Source organism: Mus musculus, chromosome 15 (assembly GCF_000001635.26).
Source record: "Mus musculus strain C57BL/6J chromosome 15, GRCm38.p6 C57BL/6J".
NCBI classification, from domain to species: Eukaryota; Metazoa; Chordata; class Mammalia; order Rodentia; family Muridae; genus Mus; species Mus musculus.
The window spans coordinates 101,240,752-101,253,803 of NC_000081.6; positions in this window are offsets into that span (position 1 = coordinate 101,240,752).

Genomic DNA, 13,052 nt, shown 5'->3' on the forward strand with positions numbered 1-13,052 from the left:
TTCCTAACAGAGGACTTGGCACTCCTAGGCCTTGGGTATTTTCTATAACTATGTGTAGATAGAGCTACCTTTCCGTCCTCTAAAAGCCGACAGTACCACTTATGGCCAGTGGAGGGCACTGCCACACAGCTCCTGGTAAGCTTCTAGGTGCTATGGGGGATAATTATAAAGAACATAGGCTCTTCCCACTCTGGGAGTGCTCTCAGTTCTGGAACCAGTAGGGGCTCTCCTCCCTCCCCTAGCGAATCTGTCCTGGCAGCCTGGAGCTGGCATGCCCCGGGCCATATCATCCAGAAGCAAGCACCCGGTGCCTGAGGTCAGAATACCCTGCTTGGTGGCTTGGACACACCCCTTAGCAGCTGATGCCACTAGACAGATCACACCCTGTTCCTGGCTCTGCAACATGACAGCGATCATTTGAGTGCGCTGCTAGCTCCCGGGTTTGCCGCGAGGTCGGAACAGAAGTGTTTTGTAAGTGTAAACGTTAGAGAAATGTAACATACACACACTTTCACTGCTGGGAGGCTAACTGAAGGTGGGTTTGTGGAAGGGATTAAGTTAGCGAGGGAGAAGGAAGATAAAAATAACAAGTGCCTTTCACCAAGTGCTTATTAGGAGCCAAGGCCGAGGAAAGTGATCCGAAAATATTGTCTAATTATAGCCAACACTTACACAGGGCTGACCTTGGGCCAGGAGCTGTTTAAGTGCCTCATGCATACAAACTGCTCAGATCCTCGTGACTCAGGGGAGAAGGTGAGGCATGAAGTAGTTGGTTTGTAGACCGGCTCATGCGAACGGGGCTGGCATTCAAACCACAGCGATTTGTCCCCTGTCATGGTCTCTGAAGTCACGACCACACCTCAAAGAAGATATTCTTGCATTTCCTTATAGTAAAGCCACTGGAAACACACCATGAAGGTGTATTTGAGTCCAGACTACCCACTGGAGAATGGAGAGCAGTGGGAACTGGCACAGGGTTCCCCCACCCCACCCCCCACCCCCGCCCAGGAACAGGGCAGATTCGAGCAAAGGCAGAGCTTGGGGGAGAGGGATTAATGCGTGGGAAGGGAGGATGGCCTATCTTCTGGATCCAGAAGGAGGAAGCAGGCTGACAGGCTGTGTCGCTCTCCTCAGTGATGGATTCCCTTTTTCCCTTCCAAGCCTCGGGGCTCCTCCTCCTCCGCTCTGAGGTGCTACTCTGACTGGAGAAGGTGAGAACAACCCCAACCCTGCCACAAGCTTCCCTCAAACCATCTCCTAGCTTCTAGCCTGTTATACAACCTGCGCTCTGTCCACACTCGGAAATAACCATGGCTCAGCAGAATGGACTTGGGGGCATGATGAATGGTCCTTAGGACGATCAGCTGACGGCCAGCTGCTCCTGAAGTGACCTGAGTGCCTGCCATAGCTCAGGTTCCCCAGCCCTTCCTGGGAAGTGGCCCTGCCTGGTCTACAGGAAAAGTCTTAACGCGGCTCTGTGTTTGGGCATCATGATAATCATGATTTTGATGAGTATGACCACCCATTTCTGTATCTCTTAATATCTGTCAAGCCTGGGGATGCACGCTTGTAATCCCAGTTACTCGTGGAGCTGAGGCAGGGGGATTGGAAATTCAAGACTTGCCTGGGCTACAGGGTGAGTTCTATACTGGTCTCCAGATCTTGTATAAACTCTGTTTCAAAGTGAAAAATAAAAAGACTGTGGCTAACGCTTAGTGGTAGAGTGTTGGCCTACAATGTGAGAGGCCCAGGTTCCATTCCCAAAGCCACAGAAAATAAATGAATAAAGGCTGGGGAACAGGGGAGCCTGCAGGGCCCTCTCCCACCTCCCGCACCCTCTCACTCCCGCGCAGTACTCTGCACCTTCCTCGGCAGTTTATGGGTCCTGGATTTTCCGAGTACAGCTCAAGGCCCAGAGGACAGGGGCCCCAAAGGTAACCCAGGTTCTCTAAGGGGAACCACCACGCTGCCTGCACAGGGAAGGACTTAGTCTCCTCTGGCACCCTCTGCCTGCCTGACTCTCCTCTGTGGGGCCTGTCAGCAGTAACCAGAGCTGGCTCGGTGGCTGAGAGCAGTAGGAACACCCGTTTCTTGGCAACCGGGGACAGCATACAAGATCCAGTTAATCACCTGTGCCAGCAGGTCAGTCCTCCCACAGCCTCCAGAGCGGCCCCTGATGGCCAGAGGCATGAATCGTTTCTACCCCAGCACACCTAAGGTTCTAGCGGGAGCTAGAGGCTCTTTTCCCTTGTTTCCTGTTTCCTCAATAAACAAACAAACAAACAAACAAATAAATAAATAAATAAATAAATAAATAAAATATATAATTGGTGCTTATTTTGTATGATATATAAAATATAATTAATATATAATATACAAAATATATTGTGTGATATATGTGTGTGGATACACACACACACACACACACACACACACACACACATATATATGTATGTATTCCATCTGTGTATGTGTGTATGTGTGCTGAGCCTTGCATACCAATGTGTTTATATGTTTTGTTCTTCAAGACAGGGTTTCTCTGTGTTACCCTGGCTGTCCTGGAACTCTGTTGACCAGGTTGACCTCAAACTCACAAAGATCTGCCTATTTCTGCCTCCTGCGTGCCGGGGATTAAAGGCATGTCCCACCACCATTGGGGCTTTCTTTCAAGTTTTAATTTGTGTGTGTGTGTGTGTGTGTGTGTGTGTGTGTGTGTGTGTTTGCCTGAGGTGGTGGGTAGTTTTTAATGTCAATTTGACACAGGCTAGCATCATTTTGGAAGGAGGAACCTCAACTGAGAAAATGCCCCCACCAGATTGGTCTATATGCTTGTGGTCTGTCTCTGTCTTCTTAATTAGGGATTGATGTGGGAGGCCAGGGTTTTGTGGGTAATATTATCCTTGGGCTGGTGGTCCTGGGTGTTATAAAAAAGCATGCAGAGCAAGCCATGAGGAGCAGCCAGTAAGCAGAACTTCTTCATGGCGTCCTCATCAGTGTTTTATCACAGCAAGAGAAACTCCAAGACAGTTTGAATGTGTGGGCATGCAACGTATGCAGAGGCTAGGATTTGAAACTAGTAGCCAGCTCTTATGACTGAGCCATCCCTCCAGCCAGCCAGAGCTCTTGCTTTTTTGATTCTTTTTAAAAGATTTTATTTTATATCTATGACTACACTGTCACTGTCTTCAGACACACCAGAAGAGGGCATCATATCTCATTACTGGTGGTTGTGAGCCACCATGTGGCTGCTGGGAATTGAACTCAGGACCTCTGGAAGAACAGTCAGCACTCTTAACCACTGAGCCATCTCTCCAGCCCAAGGTTTTGTTTTTATAACATGTTGAAATCCATTACGCAAAATTACAATTATTTATTTATTTTTTGGCCCCAACTCTGTAGTAAGATGTGGAAGTCAGAAGAAACCACTTCAGCTTCCTCTCTGGGAGGCAACAGCAGCCACAGTGTGCCTGTGAGGCCACAGGGCCCCAGATGGGAACTCTGTCTTGTTTCTTCTCAGCATGTGACAGCTTCTTGGGGTCACAGTTTCCTAAATACCAAAGCAGTGCTTACCTTACAGGGCCGGTGAAAGAAGAGACAAAGCTAAGGAAAGCTTAAGCACAGAGCCTGGCCCAAGGCCCTGCACGATGGATGCAGCAGGGTCTCCTCTCTGGCAGGTCCTCCACCACACCCCTCTCTAGCCACGTATTTTAGTCTGCTGCTTTAAGGAGCCATGCTCTGGCCCAGATCTGACTTTCCCATGTACCATTTCTTCTGTTTGGAATCTCTCCCCTCTGTTTAAAAACTGCTTCATGCTGGACATGGTAGTGCACACCTTTAATCCTAGCACCCAGGAGGCAGAGGGAGGCAGATCTCTGTGAATTTGAGGCTAGTCTGGTCTACAGAGTGAGTTCCAAGACAGCCAGGGCTACATAGCGATATTCTGTTTCAAAAACAAAAGCAAAACACTGTTTCATTAGCGGGACACTGTTGTATCCCTCTCTAAATTACAACCTCCAGTTAAATGTACATGGATCCATAGAGAGCCCAGGCATAGCAAAAGCATACAGGGAACTGAGCTCACTTTCATCTTGAATGGGGCATTCATTCCACATGGAGTTCCCGGTCCTTCAGACTCACATTGACATGTAAGCTGGACTTCTCTGGGCCTCCTTTGCATAAAGCAGATTATGGGCATCTCTGCTCCCCACTTTCCTGAGATACGTCTCTACACCTCTATACTCCACTGAGTGATCTTTCTTATGCATCTTGGATACTCCAGGACTCCCCAGAATGCCAGCATCCAAGGAATTCAAGTTCTTTGTGCAGAACGCTTATAATCTTCACATATAAGTTGCACATATTATTCACTATAATTACTTATTTAAGTTTTAAGATAGTCTTACTTTGCCGGTGGTGGTGACACACGCCTTTAATCCCAGCACTCGGGATGCAGAGGTAGGTGGATTTCTGAGTTCGAGGCCAGCCTGGTCTACAAAGTGAGTTCCAGGACAGCCAGGGCTACACAGAGAAACCCTGCCTCAAAAAAATTAAAAAAAAAAAGAAAAAGTCTTACTTTATAGCTCAGGCTGGCCTCAAATTCAAGATTCTCTTAATCCTAGCCTCTTGAGTGCTGGGATTATAAATACAAGACACCATACCTGGCTCTGCTCTACACTGTAAAGCTCTGCACTAGGGATAGTGTTTAGTGTGGTGAATGTTATGTGTGTTATTATAACGCTGAATTATTTAGGCAATAGTGACAAGAACAAAACCTAGATAAGTCCAGTGCAGATGTAGTTTTGTCTTGTTTTCCTGAAACATTAGAACCCACCCCTGAAAATGACATTTATTTCTGGAGAAGCCTGGTCAAGACACCAAAAGCTCCCTGAGCTCTGACTACCTCCTGGGTAGCTTGGTTCTCCCTGGCACCTTCTCCTGGGGTTTGACCTGAGCCATCTGGGAAGCATGGTTCAGCAACCTCTCTATCTTTTTTTTTTTTTTTCTTTCTCCCCTCCTACCTCCAAGTGGTCTTATTTTTTGTTATACTTTAAAAAACAAACAAACAAACAAACCCCAAACAAACAAATCCAAACCTTAAACATCTACTTATTTTATGTCTGTAAATTTTTGCCTCTGTGTATGTATGTGCACCCCGTGCATGCCGGGTACCCACTGAGGTTAGAAGAGGGCGTTGGAACCCCTAGACTGGAGTTAATGACGGTCGTGAGGACCCAAATCTGGGTCCTCTTAGAGCAGCTGGAGCTCTGGACAGCCGAACCATTTCTGCAGCCCTTCTGTTTTGCTTTTATTCGGGGCAGGGCTTCTTGTAGCTCAGGCTGGCCAACTCCCAAATGCTGAGATTACAGGCCTGGGCTACCACGCCCAGCAATTAACTTCATTTTTGCACCATTGCTTGTGTGGGTCTAACGGAAAAGGGCCTAAGAATTGAGGACATTCACCTTTAATCGCACTCCGTGCCCCTCGGGACTGTCTGGAACAGATTTGGATGCCAAGTCTCCAAGCCAGCCGCGCTACGAGTTTCCACACACCCCCACCCACCTCCTGCCTGGGCCAGGCCACCCCCACCCGGGCAATGACGTCTATTTGCATGCACCAGCGCCAAAGGAAGCGTTGGCTCAACGACGATTTGCATGCTCTCACGCTATTGGCTGCGAGGGCGGCGCCGCAGCCAATGGCTGCAGCGGTGTTTACAGCGCGGCTTGGGTGATGTAATGGAATCCTGGCTAGCCCGCCGAGCTCCCTGCGGACTGCGCGGTGACGTAGCGGCTTCCCCGACCGCACCCGGCGTGCAGGGCCTGGCGCGGGCAGTAGGGGCATGGCTCGCCCGAGGCTCGGTGCTGCCCCGCCGCCCGCCGCGTTCCTTCCGGCTTGGTGTTCCGGTGGCGGGACCAGGGAAGGGAAGCTCGGGCCAAATCCGGTCTCGGGCGAGGTGACAGAAATTTGGAATCTGACACCGGAGGATGGCTGAGCTCCGGCTCCTCTGGGAGTGCAATTACGGACTTCGCACTTTGTCAGCCACGCAGCTCTACAGCCTTTGCTGTTGTCTGCGGGTGTCTGTGTGTGTGTGGGGAGGGGGGGGGGCGGGGCGGTGAGAGTGATTTTGTAACTCTAAAGTTACAGAGGGTTTTGTTGTGTTTTTAATCAAGAGCCCTGGTTTTGATTTGTGGGTAATCTTTCTTTAAACCTCGCCCATTTCCGGCCTGGTGACCTGGGCCACTTTCTCATGTTGACCCAGATGATCCTCAGTAGCAAGAACAAAAGGACAACAGATGTGGAAACACTCAATGAAGCACAGGAAGGGAAGATGGCCTCTCCACCTCCAATCCAGTGGCCTTCTAGAACTCTGCAGTCCTTGCAATAGTCTTGGGTGACCCCATTTATTTTTTTTTATTTTTTGCCTTTGAGTGTATGCTTAAATGTGGGGAATGGCGGGGGGACCCCAGCCAAGTAGTTATTGATCCTGAGGCTGAGGAAGGGACCTATGAAGGGAATCCCCTTTGCAGTCCCAGGCAGGGGAGTCCCTCTGGGCCCAGTGGGTTAGTTAACCCCTCCACATCCTCTAACCCAGGCAGGGAGGATGTGAGGTAACATACTGGCTCCTCAACTATAAGCAGCTGAATCCAGGTCACCAAGTATGCTAGATGGCCTTGGGCCTTGTGGCTCAAGGTGGCTTACTGTTTTTCACCCTTGGGACTTCCATCTTGTCCCTGTCTCATACCCTTGAAATTCCGGACAGCCTAACCTCCATGGGGTGTTCTTTCCATTTCTAGGCCTTTTTCCACACTATACCCCACATTCTTTTTCTCTAGGGTGGCCCCTCTTCCCTCATATATCCTTCCTTACTCTTAATCTGTCTTGACTGTGTAGATATCCCCTCATAGTAAAACTAGCTGCTGGGCTTTTTGTCTCCGTGTCTTTTTTTTTTTTAAGACTTATTTATTTATTTATTTATTTTTTTGTATATGAGTACACTGTAGCTCTTTTCAGACACACCAGAAGGGGGCATCAGATCCCATTACAGATAGTTGTGAGCTACCATGTGGTTGCTGGGAATTAAACTCAGGACCTCAGGAAGAGCAGTCAGTGCTCTTAACCGCTGAGCCATCTCTCCAGCTCTTGTCTCCCTGTCTTAGGAACCCTCCAGGGTGTGGGCTAGTACCAATGAGGACTGCATCCCTAACTGCTCCTAGAAGCCCAGCCTTACAAAGGACTGAGTGGTTTACCTTCCCTCTCCACTCTCCTGTCTGCAGGAGGAACTGGGAAGTGGTCCTGGGATTTGGGCAGGGAGGAGGGGACACCGTGGTGAGTGCCTTCTGGGAATTAGAAAGCCAGGCTGTGGGGCTGCTTGGCCACTGACTAGCTGAGGAAGCCAGTTAAGGGAACCACAGTGGGGCTATTTATAGGAGATCTGTTGTGACACAGAGGTCGCCATGCCCTATCTGTGCAGCCCCCCCTCCCGCCAAAGCACAAGTAAACACCAGCTGGGCAAAGCCAGGCTAAGCATTTTTTGAAGGACAGCTCCAAGACAAGCATCCCAGCCCTGGCTCTCCCTCAGGTCCCCCTGAATAGAAAAGGCAGATCCACCACTGCCTGTCATTTTCCTGGTACATGCTCTATGTGTGTTATCAAAGACACTGTCTTCACAACGCTGCTGCTGTGTGAGACAAGTATGTTACCATGTGTGTGTCTCCAAGGAGGAAACGGGAGCTCAGAGTAGGCCAGTTTCTCTCCTGGAGTCCACAGCTGGGAAAGAGCCAGGAGAGGCAAGAATCCCTGGGTGGTCTGTCTGTCTGTGTCCAGGGTTCTTCCACAGCTGTTCAGATCACCCAGTCACCAGCATCCATTACATGCCACTTGGGCCTCAGGCCCCTCTTCCATCTCAGCCTGTCTCTTTAAGCTGTCCCAGTGTTAGCATGTCACATGTTGCTATCTTCTTTATTATAGAGTAGATAATTGAGGCAGGTTTGGCTGAGAGTATTTATAGAGAGAGACCTCTGTGAGTTGGAAGTCTCCATGGAAAAACTGCTAGCAGCATTTTTTTTTTTCGTTTTCCATTCCTGTCTAAATAAATGTATTTCTCCTACACAGGCAAATATTTTAGAATGTATTTTCAAAAAGACTGGTGGAAAAATAAAAAAGGGAGCAGGGCAGCGCGTTCTTTCCAGAGCCCCTTGGAAAGAGCTGCTAGGGCAGGAGGGGAGGCCCGTCTGAGGTTCCCTAACTCCTGGCTGCTGCTGTACCTCAGTGTCTACAGAAGGATGTACTGTTTGAATGTGGGAAAGAACAGGACTGATTCTGGGATTTTTAAAGACAAACCAGAGGTTCTAGAGTTGGCTGTGAAGCAGGGAGTGGAGAAAGGGATTTTGTTGTTGCTGGAGTGTCAGGCAGCTCCAGAGAAGGACTTCTGGGTGTGGGAGAAGAATGTGAATGCTGGTCAGGAGAGGAAACCTCTGGATGCTGAAGGGATCTTGGCCATGTGGGTCCAGGCTAGGCTAGCTGCTGGTGAAACAGGCACAGGATAGGATGGCTAGGAATGGACCCTTACTCCCAAATGGGTTCTCCCTAGCCATCTCCCAGTCAAGCAGGGTAGGGATAGAGACAAAAAACCTTTAATTATAGATTGAGAGCTCACCTTTTAATTATTCTTGGCCTCTCTTTCTTGGCCTAGGGCTTTGTTGTGTAATTGTTTCTTCTGAAATTGAAACATTTCATCCTATAGAGAGCTGTCCTTAAGTAGGAAGAAAAAGCAATTCAAAATAGCTTCAGGAAGTCCCTGAAACTGACCAGATTCACTAGGCCCCTCCCTCCTTCTTAGAGGTAGTGAAACTGAGCTGCAAAGCCCACTTGCCTGAAAGAAGCAGAAACCAGCACAAGGTACCTGGAAAAGGTTTAGACCAACAGAGGCACCTGGAAGGACACTTTACAACATGTTGAGCTGCCTGCTGGCTATGCAGTATTCTCTGGGTTCTCAGCTTTGTAAGCTATCATCTATGCTGGGGGGGGGGGGCTTTGATGATGCAGCTGTCTTTGAGTTGTTTCTGCTTCTGCAAGTAGCCCCTCAACCATATGCCTGTAAGAAATCTTAATAAAACTCATTGGTTCAGCTGGGTGGCAGTGGCACATTTCGGAGACAGAGGCAAGTGGATCTCTGTGAGTTCAAGGCCAACCTAGTCTACAGAGGGAATTCCAGGACAGCCAAGGCTACATAGACCCTAAACTCAACTCCCCTGCCCCACCCCTGCCCAAAACCAAAACAAAACAAACAGTAACAACAATAACAGTAACAACAACAACACCCTCATTGGTTCACCAAGTTGGATGTTGGTGGTATCTTTACTTTGGTCTGTCATGGGTTCCTTGTCTGGGATGAATAGCCATGCGTGTTGTGTCCCCCAGGAAAAGTATACAACATAGTTGGCACCTGAGCAGTGTACAACCAAAGACATACTGGGGAGAAATTAGCTCATAGTTCTGGCTATGGGTGGCTAGGCAGACAACTGAGGCTGGGCAACCTGAGGAAGGAGCGTCTGCAGAGGAAATCCTGATAGAGTTGTGCACGGAGGCGTCCTTCCTCTGTGCGTTGGTGTTCCTTTGTGCTGTGACAGCAGTTGCTTGTTTCTTGCTGTGGCTATGGGATATGCACCTAAGGTTGAGCCACTGGGAGTGTTTGTGGGAGGAGTCCCAGCACGGCAGCCAACATCTGTGTCACATGGCATGCCTGCTTGATGAGTGGGCTCCACTGTGAATATGGAGATGTCCTGAGAAAGTTAAAGGTTTAGAGGAAAATCGTCCATCTCTGAGATTCACGTACAAGAGTCAAGACTGTTGGCCAACAAGAGCCGTGGGTGTGTGTAGTTAGAAATGCATCTGAGGCCATGGTGGCAGCCAAACAAGAGCTTGTTTGTTGTAGAAAGAAAGTAAGAAAGAGATGTGGTAGCATCCCCGCCTTGGCTTTTGATCTGGCAAGTAAGTTAGATACAAGAGGATGAGAGAGAGAACAGAAACATTAAAAGATGCCTCTCAAGTTCAACCGCCAGTAGAAAACAAGAGGAAATCTAAGCCAGCATGAGGATGGGGGCATTAGCCGTGGTACAAAGCCAGAATCTAGTGTGATCAGGGAATACTCAGCCCTCGAACTGTAGAATTAGGGAAGAACCTTAAGTAAGCAGAGGACGACCCTGTCCCAGCCTGACTTGTGAGGCTGTGGGACATGGGGACAAACAGAACCAGCCGGAGGAGCTTGGCTGGAAAACTGGGTGATATAATTCAAGCCCCCCGAAGGCAAAGGCTGCACGACCTGAGACAGTGTGAGGGAAGTCAGACTGTGATGGTCAGGCTTATCAAAGCCACTGGGGACACATGTTTGTCTGTCTGAGGTCCCCACAAATCACAGGGCCTGGAGGATCACAGACAAGGAACAGACACTGTAGAAGGACGTAGGAATAAAGAGCTGTGTTTAAGCCCCCGTTCACTGGGCTAGAGAGAACTGTTCACAGAGGAGGTCGAGGAAAGGCTGACCCAGGAGGGACCTCGAGGCTAGTGTGGAGCTTTAGTGGCTTTGCTGAGTTCATTGGCGCAGAGCAAGATCTTTACAACATAGGAAAGGCTTTGGTGGTTCTCGGTGGCTTAGGCCAGCTGGTAAAGAGAGTTTGTGAACTGAAAGAGCATCCTAGAGGTGAGGGGAGAAAGGTGAAACAGAGGACAAGGTTTGCCTGGGTTACGCTGAAGACAGGTGTCACGAGATTTGTATGGGGCTGGAGTTCCTAAGGAGAAAATTGATAGGAAGCCAAATTGTGTCTAAGGAGCCTAAGGAGCAGCGCAGAGAAGATACCCGTGGTGGAACAATACAGGTACAGACGATCAAGCCTGTTCCAGGGGTGGGCAATTGTCTTAGTCACGGTTTTACTGCTGTGAACAGGTACCATGACCAAGGCAACTCTTATAAGGACAGCATTTAATTGGTGCTGGCTTACAGGTTCAGAGGTTCAGTCCATTATCATCAAGATGGGAACATAGCAGCATCTTGGCAAGCATGGTACATGAGGAGCTGAGAGTTCTACCTCCTCATCAGAAGGCCACTAGCAGAATACTCACTTCCAGGCAGCTAGAATGAGGGTCTGACAGCCCATACCCACAGTGACACACCTACTTCAATGGAGCCACACCTTCTAATGGTGCCACTCCTTGGGCCGAGCATATACGAACCCATCACAGTAATTATTCCTCCAGACCAAGGAGGGTACATTTACCTCCATCAAAAGGTTATATAGAGGTAGATAGTGATGGTTTTCTCAGTCAGGAACGCCTCCAACAACTAGGTATGGTGGATGGAGAGTCAGCATGTACGGCTATATCCACAGTGCTAACCCAGAGCAGCTCTGTCCCAGGGAGCCAGCAGGTACAGCAGAGAGAGCCATGGCCTTTCTCTCCCTTGGCCCTGAGTATGAACAAATTAAGTTCAGGCCCACTGAGTTTACCAGGTGTCAAGAAATGTAAGGAGGTTCCATGGAAGAGCTCCAGGATATAGAAATATAATGGTTCCCAGAGCACGGCTAAGGGGTACAGGACTAATTAAGCCTCCCAGTCTGATTGAAGGCCCTCTCCACAAGAGAGAGTGCACATTTGCCACAAAAGCCAGGACAAATCCTCAGTCTGGGGAGATCAAAAGTCCTAATGGGGAAGGAGCTAATACTGTTTTCCTAAATGCTGGGATGGGCCTGTCAAACTGCCTGTGTGTGTTGGCCTCCTAGGGCATTTGTTATCGGCCTTAACTCAGTCACTGGTGAAGCAACTGAGAATAAGGGACTGTTACTGTGGCACGGTGGCCTCTTTCTTAGCCATAGGTGGACATCTATAGTCCTTCCAAGGCTCTGGATCATTACAGAAGAGGGGGCAGAAAGAATGCAGGAGCCTTAGCTAGAGTGTTATGTAACTGCTTCCTCTGAGATTGAAACATTCTGCCCTGCAGGGAAGCTCTTTAAGGAACAGGAACAGCTCAAAATAGCTCCAGGAAGTACCTGAAACCGACCAGATTCACTAGGCGTCTCTCTACCAGAGTAAACAAAGCTGAGTCCCTCTCAGAGGAAGTGAATCTGAGCTCCTGAGAAGATTCACACGAGCTGTAAAGAAGACTCTGAAACCAGACAAGCTGCCTGGATGCCTAGAAGAGGTTCAGACCAGCAAGACGCCTAGAAGGACTCTCCAACCAACTGAGCTGCTTGCGGGCTGTACGGTGTACTCCCGGTTCCAGCTTTGTGAGCTGTCATCTATGCAGGGTGGGCTTTGGTCATGGAGCTGTCTTTGGGTCATGTATGCTCCTGTAAGTAATCCCTCACCCATATGCCTGTAAATAACTCCAGTAAAACTCATTGGTTCACCAAGTTGGACTTTGGTGGTATCTGTACTTTGGTCTGTCTTGGCGTCTGTATCTGGGCAGTGTAGATGTGCTGTCACACATCAGGCTCCCAGTGTGACCTTTTGGGATGGGCAGCTGTTGGGGAGAAGGGCTTGCTCAGGACAGGATGGTCCTCTCATTTTCAGAAGCCTAGGACTACCTTGACTCCCTCATCCCAAAGGTCTTGCAGGGAGGACTGCTTAGGCACGGTAGTCATAGGAGGCAGTTACACTGTAGATCACAAGGTCCATAAAAGAACAGGACAGACCAAGTCTGAGTGCCTACTATGTGCAAGACTATTTACTGCACAGTGTCTCTGGTCTGGTCACTACAAAAGGCTAAAAGACTCCTTAAGAAAAATGCTGAGCCTGGAGGGAGGTTAGTTCACTTGCCTTAGGTCACACAGGCCTATGTGAGCAGGCAGATCAGTGAATACCCCTGCCTCAAAAGTTTTTTCATGAGACATTATACCATCTCACATCTCAGAAGTCCCCTTTGTAAAGTGTCTTCTCCCGAGGAAGTCCTGTACCCTGCTACCTTGTTCCTTGCCCTTGGGGTGTTACACATTCTCACGGGCTGAAAGACTCATGCCACCTTGGCATACCCACGGGCTCAGAGATAGGCTGGGGTCCTGACC